Source organism: Vombatus ursinus, unplaced genomic scaffold (genome assembly GCF_900497805.2).
Source record: "Vombatus ursinus unplaced genomic scaffold, bare-nosed wombat genome assembly UNPS02011613.1, whole genome shotgun sequence".
NCBI classification, from domain to species: domain Eukaryota; kingdom Metazoa; phylum Chordata; class Mammalia; order Diprotodontia; family Vombatidae; genus Vombatus; species Vombatus ursinus.
The window spans coordinates 2,487,704-2,504,385 of NW_020951391.1; the positions used below are offsets into that span (position 1 = coordinate 2,487,704).

At 37.9% G+C, this 16,682-nt stretch overlaps 1 protein-coding gene across 2 annotated transcripts in view; it reads left to right on the forward strand.

Moving 5' to 3' along the window:
• Positions 1-16,682, forward strand: part of SORT1 (sortilin 1) — a 70,091-nt gene that overhangs the window by 422 nt on the left and 52,987 nt on the right. The gene's annotated exons all lie outside the window — the stretch shown is intronic.

The window sequence follows — 16,682 nt, forward strand, 5'->3', positions numbered from 1 at the left end:
GGGGGGGCGGAAGCATATTTTTTCACTCCTCCATCCCGCCTCCCCCCAAGTAAATTGAAGTCGAATAATGCACTTCACCATCCTTCCCCCACCCCCCATCAGGAATCATTATCACACACACACATCCCAAGTTGAGAGTAATAGTTATTCTTTAAGTACTGGATCCTAGGTGAAAAAAACTGCAGGGGAACAAAACTGTTTTGTCAGTTTGCTGGCATTATTATTGTGATAGTCCTTCTGAGTGTCTTTACTTGGGTATTCAGAAGTTTAAGAGTAGTTATTTGAAGTTATTTTGAAACTTTTTTATTTTAAACAGAGGAACAAAATTACTTAGAAGTGAAAGGTTGGTGCCTTTACCCTGTTCCATGTCTGATCTCCCAGAATACTAGGAGATTTGACCAATATGTGCAGAGTTGGATTGAAAATCTTTTACACAACAATTTTGCAAATGAGATACATTCAAAACGTCAGTTCCTGGTAGTGCAAAGATTCCTAGATTGTGCCAATTGCTGTATTCAGTAGGCAAGGGTTATACAATTTCCTTTAACTACATTTATACAGTGTTTTGCAATTTACAAAGCCTTTTTCCTCACAACTCCATGAAGTGAGTAGTTTACACATAAGGCAGGGATGGGGAACCTTAGCCCTCCAGACTGCATGTGGCCCTCTAGGTCCTCCAGCAAGGCCGTTTGACTGAATCCAAGCTTCACAAAACAAAGCCCCTTAATTTGTTCTGTGAAGTTTGGATTCAGTCAAAGGGCCTCACTTGAGGACCTAGAGGACCACATGTGGCCTGGAGGTCACAGGTTCCCCACCCCTGAGGAAACTTGGGCTGAGAACTTAACTAATCACACACTAGTGGCAGAATAACTCAAATCCAGGTCCTCTGATTCCAAGGTCTGTGTGTTTGTTGCCACCATATCATGGTGTCCTTCCAACAACACAGCTTTCTCTTTGGTAGCCCAATCATCATCTGGCCCTTGTCTATTTCTGATTCTGTACAACTTAAGCATCCCTAGCTTGTGTTGTTAAAAAAAAAAATTAATGAAGTCAGTAATACTACTTTCAGTATTTTCATGTTATTTTCTTGACTTTGTTTGGTATTCTTTATTATCTTATTCCCTATTATCATTTTCAGTCATTCTGGAGAAAGGCTCATGTTTACTACTACTTTCTTTCCTCTATATCCATCTTCCATATATCCAAATTCCAAAATCAGAATATACAGTGTTCTCTATTAATGCTATGCTATTTATCTAACCATTTACATACCATTTGACTCCTGTGTTGGGGGTAGGGAAAAGAGGAAACTGAAGGTCTGGAAGGTTGAGATTTGTTTCACACTAATAAGGGTCAGAAGCAGAACTCAATTACAATACCAGTCCTTTTTTCCATTATGTCATGTTGCCCTCACATGTCTTTCTGAGCCAGAAGACTCAGAGCATTTACAAATTTTACATGCAGAGACAATCTGACTTAATATACAGTCTACATGGTTGCTTGAAAGTATTTAAACTGAGCATTTAAGAAGGCAATTGATTTTATATTTGGGAGTGGGTGACAGTGGATGATATTACTGTTGGAGATGTAGAAAGTCTCCCTGGCCAAAGAGAGGAGAAAAAAATTGTTTAAGTCATCCTTTTCCTGCTTAGGGTCTGCTGAGAACTATGGTTTACATCTTTTCTACTCTTCCCCTTCATAGGTTCTTTCCTTGGGTCAGCTAGTCTTATGCATTCCTATTTCACATTCCTTATTCCTCCCTTGGTGGTTACCCCGCCTTCAGGTTGGCTGCTGCTGCTGCTGCTGCTGCTGCTGCTGGATACACTCCTTCAGTCAGGGATTTCCCTTTTCCAAACCACAGTACCTGTAGAAATGTCTGGCTGAGGCAGCTTTTTGTTTGTTCGTGCTTATTTGCCCACTGTGAAGGCAACTTTTTGTTTGTTCACGTTTATTTGCCCATGGTGAAAGGGCCATTTTATCAACACTGCCCCTTAAAGCAACAGGTTAAGAATTAAGAAAACTGTTCTAATCGAGAGTCTGGAATCTATTGTACCAAATTAATTGAATAGGAGATGTAAGAATGTAAGGATAGGCCATGAAATTTTTTAGGTTCAGCTATTAATATACATTCCTTTTAGTTTAATTTAATTATTGTAGTCTTACTGTGGTCTTATCCCTTCTCAATATCTTAATTTACTATTGTTGTTTTATACTTATTATCCTTGGTTTGTCTTCAAGGATCTTCTCTTCAACTTATTTCCTATTTATATGCTCTGTTAATAGTAGATTTTGTTAGTCCGATGCTACTTTCAAATTAGGGATATTTGAGCTGGGCAGCTCCTAAACAGCTACCATTTGTAGCCAAGAGTTGCTCTCTAACAATCATTCCTTTTCTACCTTTCAGTAGCCCTAGATTTCATAAGATAGACAGATTTCAAGTTCATTAAAGTGAATGGGTGCTTGGACTTCATTGTAACAACAGCTGTTAAATAAAAATATTATTGTAGTGCCAGAGCAGAGGAGTCAAATTCAGCAGAGGCAAAAATGTCTAAATTCTGAGTGAGAGTAGAACCCAAACCAAATTAAAATGTAATTGGGAAATGTTTAACAAAATAAATAAAAATTCAGTACAACATAGGTAATGTTAACTTGTAGTTTTCTAAGTTAATGTGCAGCCCTAGGGATCTGTTTCTTTTTGACTTAGACACTGCTGGGTTAGAGCAATTTTGAATTGTATCCCCAATTATATAGATGAAAGAGGACAGAGAAAATTTTTCTTGTCTGAGATCAAATTGATTCTTTGGTAGAAATGGGAATTGAATCACAGTATTTTAGATCTTGGAGGCAGTCTTAGAGATCATAGAGTCCAACCTCATTCATTTACAGAGGCCCAGAGTTAATGTCCAAGGTCACATCAGCAGTAAGTCTTGGAGCCACATTTCAAGTTCAGGGCATCTGACAACAAAGCCAGTGCACTTTCCATTATACCATTCCGTATCTGAATTCCATTATTTAAAGTGGATCAGTATTTCTTATGATTTCTTACTATTTACCATGAAAAAGAATAAAATAATGCAGAAACAAAAAAAATAATTTAAACCCCAGAGGGTCTTATCAAGTTATATACCTTTAAATTGTTTATTTTTAATGGCTGTTGATAATGGTACTATATATCATAAGACTCACTTTGCTTTTTAGAATCTGACAAATATTGAACTCCCATCTTTCCATAAAAGTAAAACCAAATGAAGTATTGCAATATATTTTAAAGAACTGATATCTAATATTCCAGATTTTTAGAAGACTTGTGGATATATTTTATAACTTGTCATCCCTGGGGGAAACTTTTCCTAAACTTTTACTCAAGATACTGATTTAAATGTATGTAAAGTATATTTGGTAAATTGGAATTAGTATTTATCTTTCCCAAGGAGGAATCAATGTAAATTTCCTATGTAGAGAAATAAACATCTTGAGTCCTACTAAGAACAAGGGGAGAGTTGCCAAAAAAAACAGACAGAAATGATCTCTAACTAAAATTTCTTAAATGAAAAGCAAAAAAAAAAATCAGTGTTTGAAATGTTGGAATCCTATTCTTTACATGCTGTTCTCCTGAGCCTAATACTTCTTATCTTACTAGGCTTTTAACAGATTCTCTTTCAAATAATTGATAGGGAAATGGCTGAAGAAGTTATAGATTTTGATTGTGATGGAATTCTATTGTGCTATAAGAGATTACAAGTAGGATGGTTTCGGAAACACCGAAAAAGAGTCATATGAACTGACGCAAAGTGAATTAGAACCAGGAGAACATTGTACACAGTAACAGCAATATTGTATGATTGTCTGCTGTGAATGACTTAGCTATTTTGATCAATGAAGTGATCCAAGACAGTTCCGAAGGTCACATGATAAAAAATACTATCCACCTCCAGAGAAGGAACTGATGGAGTCTGAATGCAGATTGAAGCATAATTTTTTCATTTTATTTTTCTTGTTTTCAACATGGCTGATATGGAAATATGTTTTGCATGATTTCACATGCATAATTGAGATCACATCTCTTGCCTTCACAATGGGTGTGGGGGGGAATGTGGGAAAAGTAGAGAATTCGAAACTCAAATTTTTTTTAAAACTAACACTAAAAATAAATACACAAATACATATATTTAGAAAATGACTGATAGGATATATGGTATGTATAATCTTTGTACCTATGAAAGAAAAATTGAGTAAGTTTCAGATAACTTATTAATATCTGCTGCTTAAGTTGTGTTGCTTCAAAACATTCTTTCCTCCTTTAAGAATTCCTTTGGGGACAGGTATTCATCCCATCTTAAAGCTGTGAAATATCTTGTCCATAGCTATTGCATTATCTGAAATATATTTTATTAATTTCTGAATCTGCACTCAGATCATTGGACAATTTCCATGGTACTTTCTAAACCTCTGATTCATGTAGCTATGAGTTGTTCCTTATTTTGTTTTTTTACATCCTCCCCCTGTTTCTGTCACTAACTTCTTCCTTACACATAACTCCACAACTTCTACAAAAACATCAAAGCATTTGGTTTCTTAAATAAACAGGCCCTGGAGAGAAGCTGTGTTGTGTGGTGTGTCAGCACAGAGAAGAATGTGTGTGTTTGTTTGCTGGTGCTGGCAGAGCTGAACCCCAGCCCATTCAGGGACTGAAGGTGCCTGTTGGAGACTTCTGGGATCCTCGGCACTCGGCCTTTTACCCTGGATCACCAGACTGCCTTCCGGGCAGGGAAACCTGAAGGTCTTTACTGTTTTGGTCTCCAAATAAATAACTCTTAAAATTTTTGTAGTGGAAAAACACTTTATTTTAAATAAATCTTTAATGTAACCTTGTAGGAAAATCTTTGAAATTAATGTATGCTTTCTATTAATGGTCCCATATAACATAAGGATACTTTTTTTAGCTCTGTATTTTCCGTATTTTATTCAAAATAGCGGGGTTCAGTGGAAAGAGTACTGACTGGAGACCAAGAACTAGGGTTTCAATCATGAATCTGACATGTAATATGCTTTCTATCCATTACACCTCAGGCAAGTTACCTACCCTTCTCCAGCTTCTGTTTCCTCCTAAAATGAGGAGGTTGGGCTGGATGGGCCCCTTCCAGATCTGGATCTAAGGTCCAGTGCAAATTTGACAGTATTAGAAACAAAGCTAAACAAAGTGTTACGTCCTCCTCATCATTAATAAATATTTTGTAATTGGGAACAACTTTGGATGTTGTAGCTCACCCAGTAAAACATTTGACAACAATTTTAATTTTTCCTTTACGTAAACAGATCTCTTAGGGAATGTTTTGAAAAAACACATTTTTCCCTTATGATTTTTCTTCTAAATTTACTTTTCTGTAGGTAAATGCATCTTATAACTTTGCCAGAACTTTAAGAAAAGTTTGTGACAATGTACCTTCCATATCAGAATCACTAGAAGTAAATCCATATTGTAGCTGACTGTCATGTTTGTGTTTCTTTTATATTTGTGATTCGGTACTTGACCAAGATTTATTAATGTTTGTTTCACCATCAAGAGTCAGGGTTTAATAATAACACTTTTTTTTTTGCCTCTTCAAATTTTCTCACTTTATTTACTTAACCACAATGAGCACTAAGATAAAAAATTTAGTAATGAAATTAAGAATGTAAATGGATATCTATTAACTGTACATGCACCCTGATAAGAACTGTCAACTCTGCCTTATCATATGCTATTGGGAACTTTCAGTGACTCGAGGCCAACTTTTGGTCCCATAGATGTAGATCAATTTCTTATCAATCTCTGCATGATTAACAGTGCTTTATATTGGTTTTTGGCATGTGGGTTTGTCTTTTAATTTTTTTTTCTTCACAGAAACACTGTGACTGTTTTGCGGAACATTATAGGGCTCTGTGGAACATAGATTGAGAAGTATTGGCTTAAATTATTGAAATACTTAGCTTCTCTTTTTTTAATGCTCTTATCTTGAGAGGTAGTTCCTCCACTAATCTTTTGGCAGAGTAGAGCTCATACAGAACCAGCCTGATCATTTTTTCCTTGTTGAGCAAAGCAGTCCCTGCTGACCCATCTTTATGACTCCCCAAACCTGTGCTAAGTGTAGTCCTCCCTAAGCAGTTCTCCTCACCGTGATTCTGACAGTATTTTTAGTGGTACCAGAGGACCTGTGAAGTGACTTACTTAAGGATGAAGCTTCAACAGACCTGCAGAAGTAGAATGTAGCTTATTTGTGAAAAGAAAATCTTAGCAAGGAAATTGGGGGTGAGGATGTGGAGCTAACCGAGTGGTGGAACCCGTTAACTATGAATTTATGCTTTGTGGTTGATTATTGGCTAGGCGTTTTGTTTTGTTTTTGGTAACTCGGTAACTATCAGCTTTGTACGTGATAACTTTAACTCTTTTGGCCTCTGATTAATTAGCATGCTCCTTTTGAGTGTGGATTTACAGGCCTTTTTATATTCCAGAAATTCTTATGTTGTGATCGTTGTCCTGTTCACAAAATGGCATTCCTTTCCATTTTTCTATTTTGGGATTACAGTCTCTGGGCCCCATTTTTTTTCACTCACCTTGTATTTCAAGTTCAAAAGCTAACAGAATTGTTTTGGAATTCTGTTAATTCTGCTGTTAACCTACTAGGTTCTTGATGGGAGTCTGCAGAAATTTTTTGCTGCCCAATTTGGTTTTCTGTTTGCTTCCGCTGTCAGATCCAGGGTTGAATTGGCCACACCAGGGGTAATATTCACTTCTTGCAATTTTCTTTTCTACTGTACCTTTTAGTAAAGAAAATCTGAGAAATTGCATTCCCTGTTGACATAACATGATCAAGAGTTAATATCAGAGCAGGCAAAACCACCTACCTTGATGTGTAATTAAACTCAAGATACAACAAAGATAGAGCTTTGTCTGAAGACATCTGTGCCTCTCTCTGCTGACATCAGCACCTAGAGGACTGAGCTGGAAGAATGAGGAATTACCTGCTAGTGAGATCCTGGTCGTGAGGAGCTTTTGCATGTTATTCTCCAGGCCTCTTTCTGTCCTTAAACGAAAGTAGCTCAGAGTGTGGTATGTCTGTTGCATCTTTCTTCTAGCACAATGACAGCTTCTCTTAGGCAGCTGTGGGGTCTGTAGGTACTGGGGGTCTCCAGACTTGTTTGTTGTTATTTTGATAACTGTTTGAATATAATTGGTTTCCTTTGTAATCTTATATATTTTATTTTATGCCTTCTTCTGAGAAGGGGGTCCGTAAGTGTCACCATCTGCCAAAGGGGGCCGTGACACAGAAAAGATTAAGAACTCCAGAGTAAAGGAATAAGCTGACCAGTTTGATTAGTTCTTGGCAGAGTTATTTGTTAATACAGTCATTACCACATTCAATGCCAGATAGATGCAGTGTGACTTAAAACTATCTGGGCGGAATGCTTCATCATGACAAATACTTCATACCCATAAAAGCTTATTAGATGAATGCTGGAAACATGACTTCTTCAAGTTTGAGGTTGGGAGTTTTCTCTTTTTCCAAGAAACTCACAGTAAATACTAAATCCTTGCATTCATGCTTGTGGTGTTCAAGTAGAAAGGTTATTTTTTGTGTGTAAATTTTATTTTGCTTTTCATTATCCTTATGGGGAAAAAAAACAAACAAACAAAGGTTGCTATCACAAATGTTTAATGGCTGATCCAGCATTAGAAGGGAATTGCAGCTGGTCTACTTTCCAAGTTGCTGAACTTGAACCTAGTACAGATTTTTACATCTGGCTGTAATTTGTTGCCACCTCCTGATCTTGCTTCAGTGAAACCTGAGTGTTTTAAAAAATAGAAATATTCCTTTTACTGTACAAAAGAATACTTGACTTTTAAAAAAAAAAGTAGATGATTCTTCAGTCCTTTTTGGATAAAATAAATTTAATGCTATTAATAAAAGCTGTTAGGTTTGACAGCCCAAAAGCTTCACACACTTAGTTTAAGTAGCAGTACGTTTGGGGTTTTGTTTTGTTTTTTTCTTTTCATACAGACTTCTGCCAAAACTGAGGATCTTTTCTTCCTGGCTGCCCGTGTGTCTGAAAATAGGATGATGAACACATACCATTAGGGTGTAGTAGCATCTGTACACTAGGGCCCCTTACTAGGACCTGTGAACTAATTGGCTCAGTTTATTTCCATAGGAAAAACATTATGCTTTCTCAGACCTTTCCAAGGTTTAAGACTGCAATCGTTTCTGCGTTTGTTTTTGTTTTGTTTTGCATTTTGTTTTAGTTTTATTTTTTTTTCTTACTGTTCTGAAAACTAAAGTATAATATTCCCTTTAAGTGCTAACTTGCATGTTTGATACATTGTAAGACATACCTGAGGAAAGGGGAAGAGACGGAAGGGACTCAGCATTTACGTAGTACCTACCATATGTCAGGCACTGTGCTAAATAAGTAGTTTTTACAAGTATTATTTCATTTAATCCTCACCACAACCCTATGAGGTAGGTGCTAGTATGAGGAAGATAAATGAAGTTATATTTTGTTTAGCTGATATTTAGCAACCAAGATAAATCAATTTATTTTATTAAGCACCTACTTTGCAGAAAGTACTATAGTGGATCTAAGTAGGAGATTCTGACTTGTTAATAATTTTAAAATCGAGATTCCTACAATTTTAGAGCTAGAAGGGACCTTAAAGATAATCTCGTTCATCCTCATTTTACAGATGAGCCATGCTAGGCACAGAAAATGAAGTGACTGCTTCACACAGGGAGCAGAAGCAGATTCAAAGTCAGGTCCTCAAACTCAAGATCCTGTGTGTGTGTTCCTAATAAACCGTGCCCGTTATTTTAAGAGGCAGCATGGTGTGATGGATGGAGTAGTCGGAGTCAACAAGAGTTGGGTTCAGATCCTGCCTCCTACGCCTAATGGCTGTGTCACTACAGGCAAGTCACTTGATTTGGTTGAATCCCAGATTCCTCACCTGTGAAATGTGGCTAATTATTTCTTTGCACCTATCACACAGAGTTGTTGTGAAGATCAAATTAGATTATATATGTCAAACCCTTTGCAAAATGTACGAACAGAACAAATCTAATCCCTTTTCCACATAACAGCTACCATGTCTCCCCCTAAGTTTTCTCATCTTAAGGGTAAACATACCTGGTTTCTTTAACTGCTCCTCATACAGCATGGATGCTCTAGATGCTTTTCAGGGCTCACAACTGAACACTGTTCTTTACATGTGGCCTGACACCCCCCCCCCCCCCCGGGCATAGTCCAGTGGTTCATCATCTCTCTTCAGGACTCTTATAGTAACTGACCTCCCTGTGTCCAGGCTAGCCTTCCACAAAGCTGTGAAAAATCTTCCCAATGCACATTTCTGACAGTCTCAGTCCTTTGCTGAAAAACCTTTGATGCTTCCTAATTACTTGTGAGATGAAATGCACACTCTTTATCCTACCTTTCTGTTCTAGCCTTACTTCATATTATTTCTATAATAGCTGGACTAGGTTACTAGTTTTTCTTTATATTGATCTGTTTCCTTCTCCATGCATCTGAGCCTGCCTTCCTCACACCTGCTGACCTCTTTTTTTCAGGGTTCAATTCAGTCACTGCCTCCTCTCTGATACCTTCAGCTGAAATTATTCTTTCCTCAAAGATTCCTGTTGGTCTTGATTATTTATCTGTATCACATTCTACCTTGTATTATGTGTATCTTCTTAGCAGACCATAAGTTCCTTGAGGGCAAGGACTGTTAAATTGCATGTTTGTATCTGCCGTGCTGAGCATGAGGCCACATGCCCTCAGCCCTTTTTAGTAAAGCTAGTTTTTTCACTATTCTGCAAACATCCCATTCACGTTCAGGTCCCTGGCTCCATTCATGCTCTTTTTCCCACCTGGAATTAACTTTTATACTTCTCCAAATCCTACCCCTCCTTGAGGGCCTAGCTCAAGGCCCACCTCATTTATGAAGCCTTCCTTAACTATTCTGCCTATGATTGATCTATCTCCCTTTCATCTCAGCTCCTTGGATCTCTTATCTGCACCCTAACATCCAGCACCTTAATTATACATTGTTTTATTTTCTGCTCTTTCATGTGTGTAAGTTTTAGTTCTCCCAACCAGGGTCTTAGACTACTTCTGTGCTCCTCTGGTGCTCATTAAATACTTGATTGGGTTGTAGACCTTTAATAGGTCTCTAATTTACCCAGTCACTCCTCTCTAGATTCATAGCATCGGAGAACTTGAGCTCGAAGGGACTCCTGAGGTGGGCTAATCCAGCTTCTTCATTTTTATATGAGGAAACTGAAGTTAATGGAACTTAAATGGATTTATCCAAGGTCACATAGGAAATAATCATCAACTCCTCTGTTTCCAGAGCCCATGTTCTTTCCGCTGTCTCTTATTTTCCCTCCCATAAAATAGAATTAAGAGGCAAAAGTTAAAGCCTATATAACATTTCAAGATTAAGGTGATTGAAAAAATAGAATACAACAGTCCCCTTTTGTGTAGCATTGTAGGGGAGTATAACAGCTATTTCTGATAACTGAAATATGGCCTTTTAAGTACCAAAACTTATTTTTACTTTAACTATTTTTTTGAAATCTTATAAAACAATATACTGAGCAATTTATGCTGAATACCATTTAACTTATTCTCGTTAACTCTTAGTCATTATTTTTAAGTTTCAACATTTATTAAGATCCTAATGTGTCCAGCAGCAACTGTGCTAGATGCTTGGGGAATTAACATAGGTTATGCTACAGGATCGTCACCCCCCATGTAACTTTTAGTCTAAGGAATAATATACATATTCTCTGTAATGTTATGTGCTATAGAGGTATGAAAAAAAGTGTTATTTATTACATGTAGGGGTGGGGTGGGAGGGCTGTTACCAAGAGGTTATGAGGAAAAGTTTCCTAGAAGAAGCAGCATTTGAGCTAAGCGTTAAAGGTTCGTTGGGAACTCAACAAGTGAAGAAAGGGACCCAAAACACATTGAGACTAAAAGCATGGTCAGAAAAGTGCAAAGTGTGTTCAGGGGAGAGAATAGTTCATATTTGCTGGAGCATAGAGTTCATGAAGAACACATAATAGGAGAAAAGTATGGGGGGAAAAAACCCGAGGTGTTTCTAGATTGGAGGCTCTTGAATACAGGGTAGAAGAGTTTGAATTTTATTCAGACTTAATGGAGCCACTAAAAGGTTAAACTCAGTCAGCCAGATGTTGTATAATATCTGACTGTCATACTATATCTGGACATCATATTGGATATCATAAAGTCATAGGATTTAGAGCTGGAAGGGACCTTAGCACCAAATCAAATTACTTATTTTACAGTTAAACTGAAGGGGGACAGCTAGGTGGCACAGTGATCTGCCCTGGAGTCAGGAGGACCTGAGTTCAAATCCAGCCTCAGATACATAATACTAGCTGTGTGACTCTGGGCAAGTCATTTAACCCCAATTGCCTCACCAAAAACAAACAAATAAATAAATAAATAAACAAACAAACAATTAAACTGAAGCCCAGACATGGGTAATGGCTTTCTCAAGGTCACTCGCTCAAATTGATGATTGGGAAATAGAGACCTGAAGAAGTTAATTAAGTGACTTGTCCAAGGTCACATAGGTAAGGTATCAGAATCAGGATTTGAACCAGCGCGTGTGACTCTGAACCTAGATCCCAATCTCAATTTAAAAACCATGCTAGGCTCTTTAATTCCAAATCTGCTGTTCTTTGAAATCACAGAATCTAGAGTTATTAAGCTGACTATACCCTTTGACCCAGCAATACTACTATTAGGCCTGTTTCCCAAGATGATTAGGGAAAAAGGAGAAGAATGTATATGTTCTAAAATATTTGTGTGGGCAAAGAGAGGGAAGTTGAGGGGATCCCCATCAATTGGGGAATGGCTAAACAAATTGTGGTATATGTTTGTGATGGAATATTACTGTGCTATAAGAAATGATGAGTTCAGTGATTTTAGAAAAACATGGAAAGACTTGCACAAAATAATGACGTGCAAAATGAACAGAACCAAGGGAATGTTGTATATAGTAACAGCGATATTATTTTAACAATAACTTTGAGCTAATAAGTCACTCTTATCATAAATACCCAAATTAACTGCAAAGATCCTATGAAGGAAGATGCTGTTTGCATCCAGAGAGAGAACTGACATATTCAGTTATCCCTTCCACATCATGACTTTCCCCATCACACTTTCAATGTATCATGGGTTGGCATAAGAAATTAAGTGGGCATTTGGGGGGTGTTGTGGAAGCTCCAGATGGCATTCGAAGGCCAGCAGATGACACAGAAAAAGTTTAGAAACTCAGAGATGAATAAAATATATGTGTAGTATTGTGTAAAATCAACCTGTTTTATCTTTTAATACCATAATAATTCAGACATCTCTGGTATGAAGAGAGGGCCAAAAAATTTTATGCAGATTTTCCAGATCTAGGGAGTGCCGTGCCCTTAACCCCCGCAATGTGGAAGGGATAACTGTGTATATACATATTTATGTCTAATGGTAGCCATCTCTGGGGGAGGGGAAGGGGAAAAAAAGAAAATTACATGATAAGTTTGTTTTAAAAGGAATAGCAGGTTGTGCATAATAGATCTGCAGTTTCAAGTGCAATGCTCTTTTTTTCTATTCCACTTTGTTATGGAAATGCTTGTTTTAGTTCTGAAGTTCAGAATAATAAAAAATATTTTAAGAAATGAAATCACAGAATCAGATATTAATCAGGAAGGGACCTTAGTGGTCATGTAGTCTAACCTTCTTTATGGATAAGGAAACTGAGGCAGCAAGATGTAAGTGACATGCCCATGGTCACACAAGTAGGAAGCTGGGATTCAGACCCAGGTTGTCTTGTGATTCAGTGCAGCTCTGGAGATCAGAAAAAAGGAAAGGGCTGGAGATTTAGATTTGCAAGTTGAAGCTGTAGGAGTGATTGAAATCGTAGAGAGGGAGGCTAAGGACACAACTTGAGGGAGTATCCATATTAAGGATCACAGAATCATAGGTTTAGAGATGGAAGGGAATTTAAAAGAAATCTAGGCCAATCCTCGCTTTACAGACAAGGAAACCAAGGTGTAGCCACAGAAGTTAGTTGACTTGTACAAGGTCACACAGGTGACAGAATCATAATTTAAACCCAGGCTCCGACTTCAAATCCAGGATACTCTTCACTGCATCATGAGGTAATAACAGCCCAGGGAAGAGGAACAGGCTTGTCTGCAAAATATTTTACAGAGAAAGATGGCAGTGGAAATGAGCCTGCAGAAAGCCTGGTCTGGACCCAGATGTGATTATGAATTAGTCACTACTGCAGTTATCAGCCCTGCACACAGCTAGGAGATATCATAAGCAAGATTCAAACCCAATGCATCACAGTCAGCTAAGTCATTTAGTATAACTGCTTTGTTGTTCATTCATTTCACTCATGTCCAACTCTTTGTGGGGTTTTCTTGGCAAAGATACTGGAGCATCCTTCTCCAGCTCATTTTACAGATGAGGAAACTGAGGCAAACAGGGTTAAGTGACTTGCCCAGGGTCGTATAGCTAATAAGTATCTGAGGCCAGATTTGAACCGGGGCCTTTCTAACTCCAGGTCTGATGCACTGTCCACTGTGCCATCTAGCTGCCCAGTGTAGTAACTGTAAGATATGTAAAAGTTCCAGGGAAATGAAATTGGGAGTTCATAGAATTTCACAGATGGAAGGGACCTCAGTGGCTATCTATAGAGTTCAACTCGTGCCTGAAAAAAAAAATTCCCCCCACAACCAGTCTTGACAAGTGGTCATCCAACGTGAGCTGGATGAAGAACTGCAGTGAGGAGGGAGATCCTGTGACCTCCCAAAGGACCCTTAATCCCTCTTTCAGATAACTCTCAATAGAGTTTTGTTGTTACTGTTTTTCCCCTGACATCAAGCCTAAATTTGCATCTTTGCAACTTAATTCTGTTGCTTCTTATTCTACCTGTGGGGCTAAACAGAACAAGTTGAACCCTCTTCCTCTTTTTTATTTTTTTTATTTTTTTCTCTTCCTCTTGACAGCCTTTTCTTTATATACTTGAAAACAAAGCTCTCCTGTCCTCCCCACCCCCACCCCCAGTTTCTCTAGGCTGAGCATCCATGCTTAATGTCCAGAACACCAGGACCTTTGGCATTCTGATTGTTCTCTGAATGATCTCCATCTTATTATTATTGTCTTTCTTAAAATATGATGGGCAGAACTGAATGCAGTATGTGATCCATGAACACGAGAAGTTCCTTAACCAAGGCAAAATATAATGAAATTATCACCTCATTCCTGGAAGCTGCCTTTCCATGTTATCTGAGAGCACATTAAAGTTGTCAACACACTGCTAACTGACACTGAATTTGCAGTCCACTAAAACCCCTACATCTTTTTCAACAAACTGCTATCTAGTAGAGTGGAAAGAGCAGGGACTCTGAAGTCAGAAGACCTTGGTTCAAATCCTGCCTCTGAAGTTTATTGTTTTCATGACCTTGGGTAAGTCATTTAAACTCCATGGATCTTAGTGTTCTGCATTGGAGAATCCATCTAATGTAATAGTCTCATCATCTAACCTGGTGTCAAATAGAAATAGATCCCTGCAGGCAGCATATTGACTTAGGAAACCACAAATTAACATTATCCATGATCTATTTTTATTTATTTTGTTAAACATTTCCTAATTACATTTTAATCTGGTTTGGCCCTACTTAATGGACTGAGAGTTTGATGCTTCTACTGTAGCCCACATCCCTCCATCTTTTCCATGAGAACAGTATGAGTCTTTATCAAATGTTTTGCTAACATTTAATTAAGTGGTGTCTATAGCAGCCCCCTGATGGTAATAATAATTGTCATAATGACCGTTGCTTAGTCTGACATGAACTGTTCTTGATACCTCTCTTTCTAGATCTGTTAGTAAAGAGAATAAGAATACAGGACATGGATTGTCAGACAGCCATGAGGGCCTAATTGAGGCTATGTCTTTAACTCAATTTCATGACTTTTTCTAGTGAAGTGATGACTAAGTAGCCTGGAAACTATCCAGGAAAAGTTAGGGTTGCCTAAGAAGAAAGATTGGTGGGTAAGAAATGGTTCGAAGGTAGGGAGAAAAAGAGGAAGAAATTCTAGGCCAGGGAAACATTCAAGTGACAGACCTTGGGTTGAAGGCAAGCCTAGGTATTTATAAGGGGGTCTGGGTGGGGAGGATATTTCATTCATGGATTTATTGTGTTGTGTTTTATTTTAAAAAGTAATGTTCTCATCTAATAAAGGTGTGCAAGGCCACTCGCCCAAAACAAAATGACTTTGTGGTTCTGTCTGCTTTTAAAATATTTTTATTTCTTCTCTCATTGTTTCTATTAATATGCCTGCCTTCGGAAATTTCTCCTTTCTTGGATTTATTTCTTTTGATCTCTTGTGAACTAGGGATCCAAGTAACTAAGCTTATTAGAATGGTGTCTAAAGTAAGAGTCAGTAGGCTCTAAGTGAGGGCCTGAAGTGTTTCCTGTTGAGCCAAAGTTCTGCTTGGAAGTTTTTTAGTAGGTGAATTGAAATCATCCATTTTAGCTGCTTTTAATTTTTGCTTCTTTTCAAGTTTTTGACTGTGTTCTGATGGAGATGAATTTGGTTGGAGTAGCTAGGTAAGTGTAAACATAGGAACTTTTTTTTTTTACAGGGAACACTGGATAATCAAACTCCTCACCGATTAAGTGACTGAAAAATCCAACAAGTTTAGAGCTAGTAGGTATCTTAGGCATAATCTGTTCCAACTCTCTCATTTCACAAGTAAAACTAGGGCCTTAAGAGGTTAATTGAATTGTAGTGCTCCCTCTAGATTCCAGATCTCCTGACTCCCAGTTCAGGGTTTTTTCTGTGGTTGAGGATTTTGTCTCCTATGAAAAGCATTACTTAAAATGTTTTGTATTTGGCTTTTGAGTTTCTAAAAATAGTCTCCACAAGCGCTGGAACATTGTGGTCTTATTTTTAGCTCATGTTTTATGAACTTAGCAGTGCCTTGTCATTTACAGAACTGTATTCTAATATTTAAAAACCACGTTACTGCATTTTTTCCCCACTTGCAGGAACACCGAATCCACCATGCTTCAAGCCTCTTCTTTGCCCACCATCCTGTCCACCTCTTAGACTTTCCAGCTGAAATTGCGAAATCATAACCTAAAAGTCCTATTCTAGCACTCCTGGAATTCCATTATTGAACATCTTTATGGTGCTTTGCAAAGTACAGAGTATATTCACTTATGTTATCTTGCCCTAACCTAAATATCCCTATTAAGTATATAGGGCAAGTAGTAGGCTCCCTATTTCACAAATGAGGAATTGAGGCCCAGAGAGGTTGACTTAACCCAGCTTATTCAGCCAGTTAATGTTAAGCCAGGACCAGAACTTGAGCCTTTTGACCTCCTAGCACCCTCTCCACCTAAGCAGGCTGCCTCCTCCAGATTAAGTCATGGAAGGATAAAACATCAGCTTGCTATCTCTACTTTTACACTATTTAACAAAAGAAGTTCCCCTTCTATATTCAATGATGGCAGCCAGTCACTGAATTTAACCACCAGTTTGCTTGTCACTCACATTATTCCTGATGCCATATTGATCTGGCCATCTGCTGGCTTTAAACAAGTGCCACCCATGTG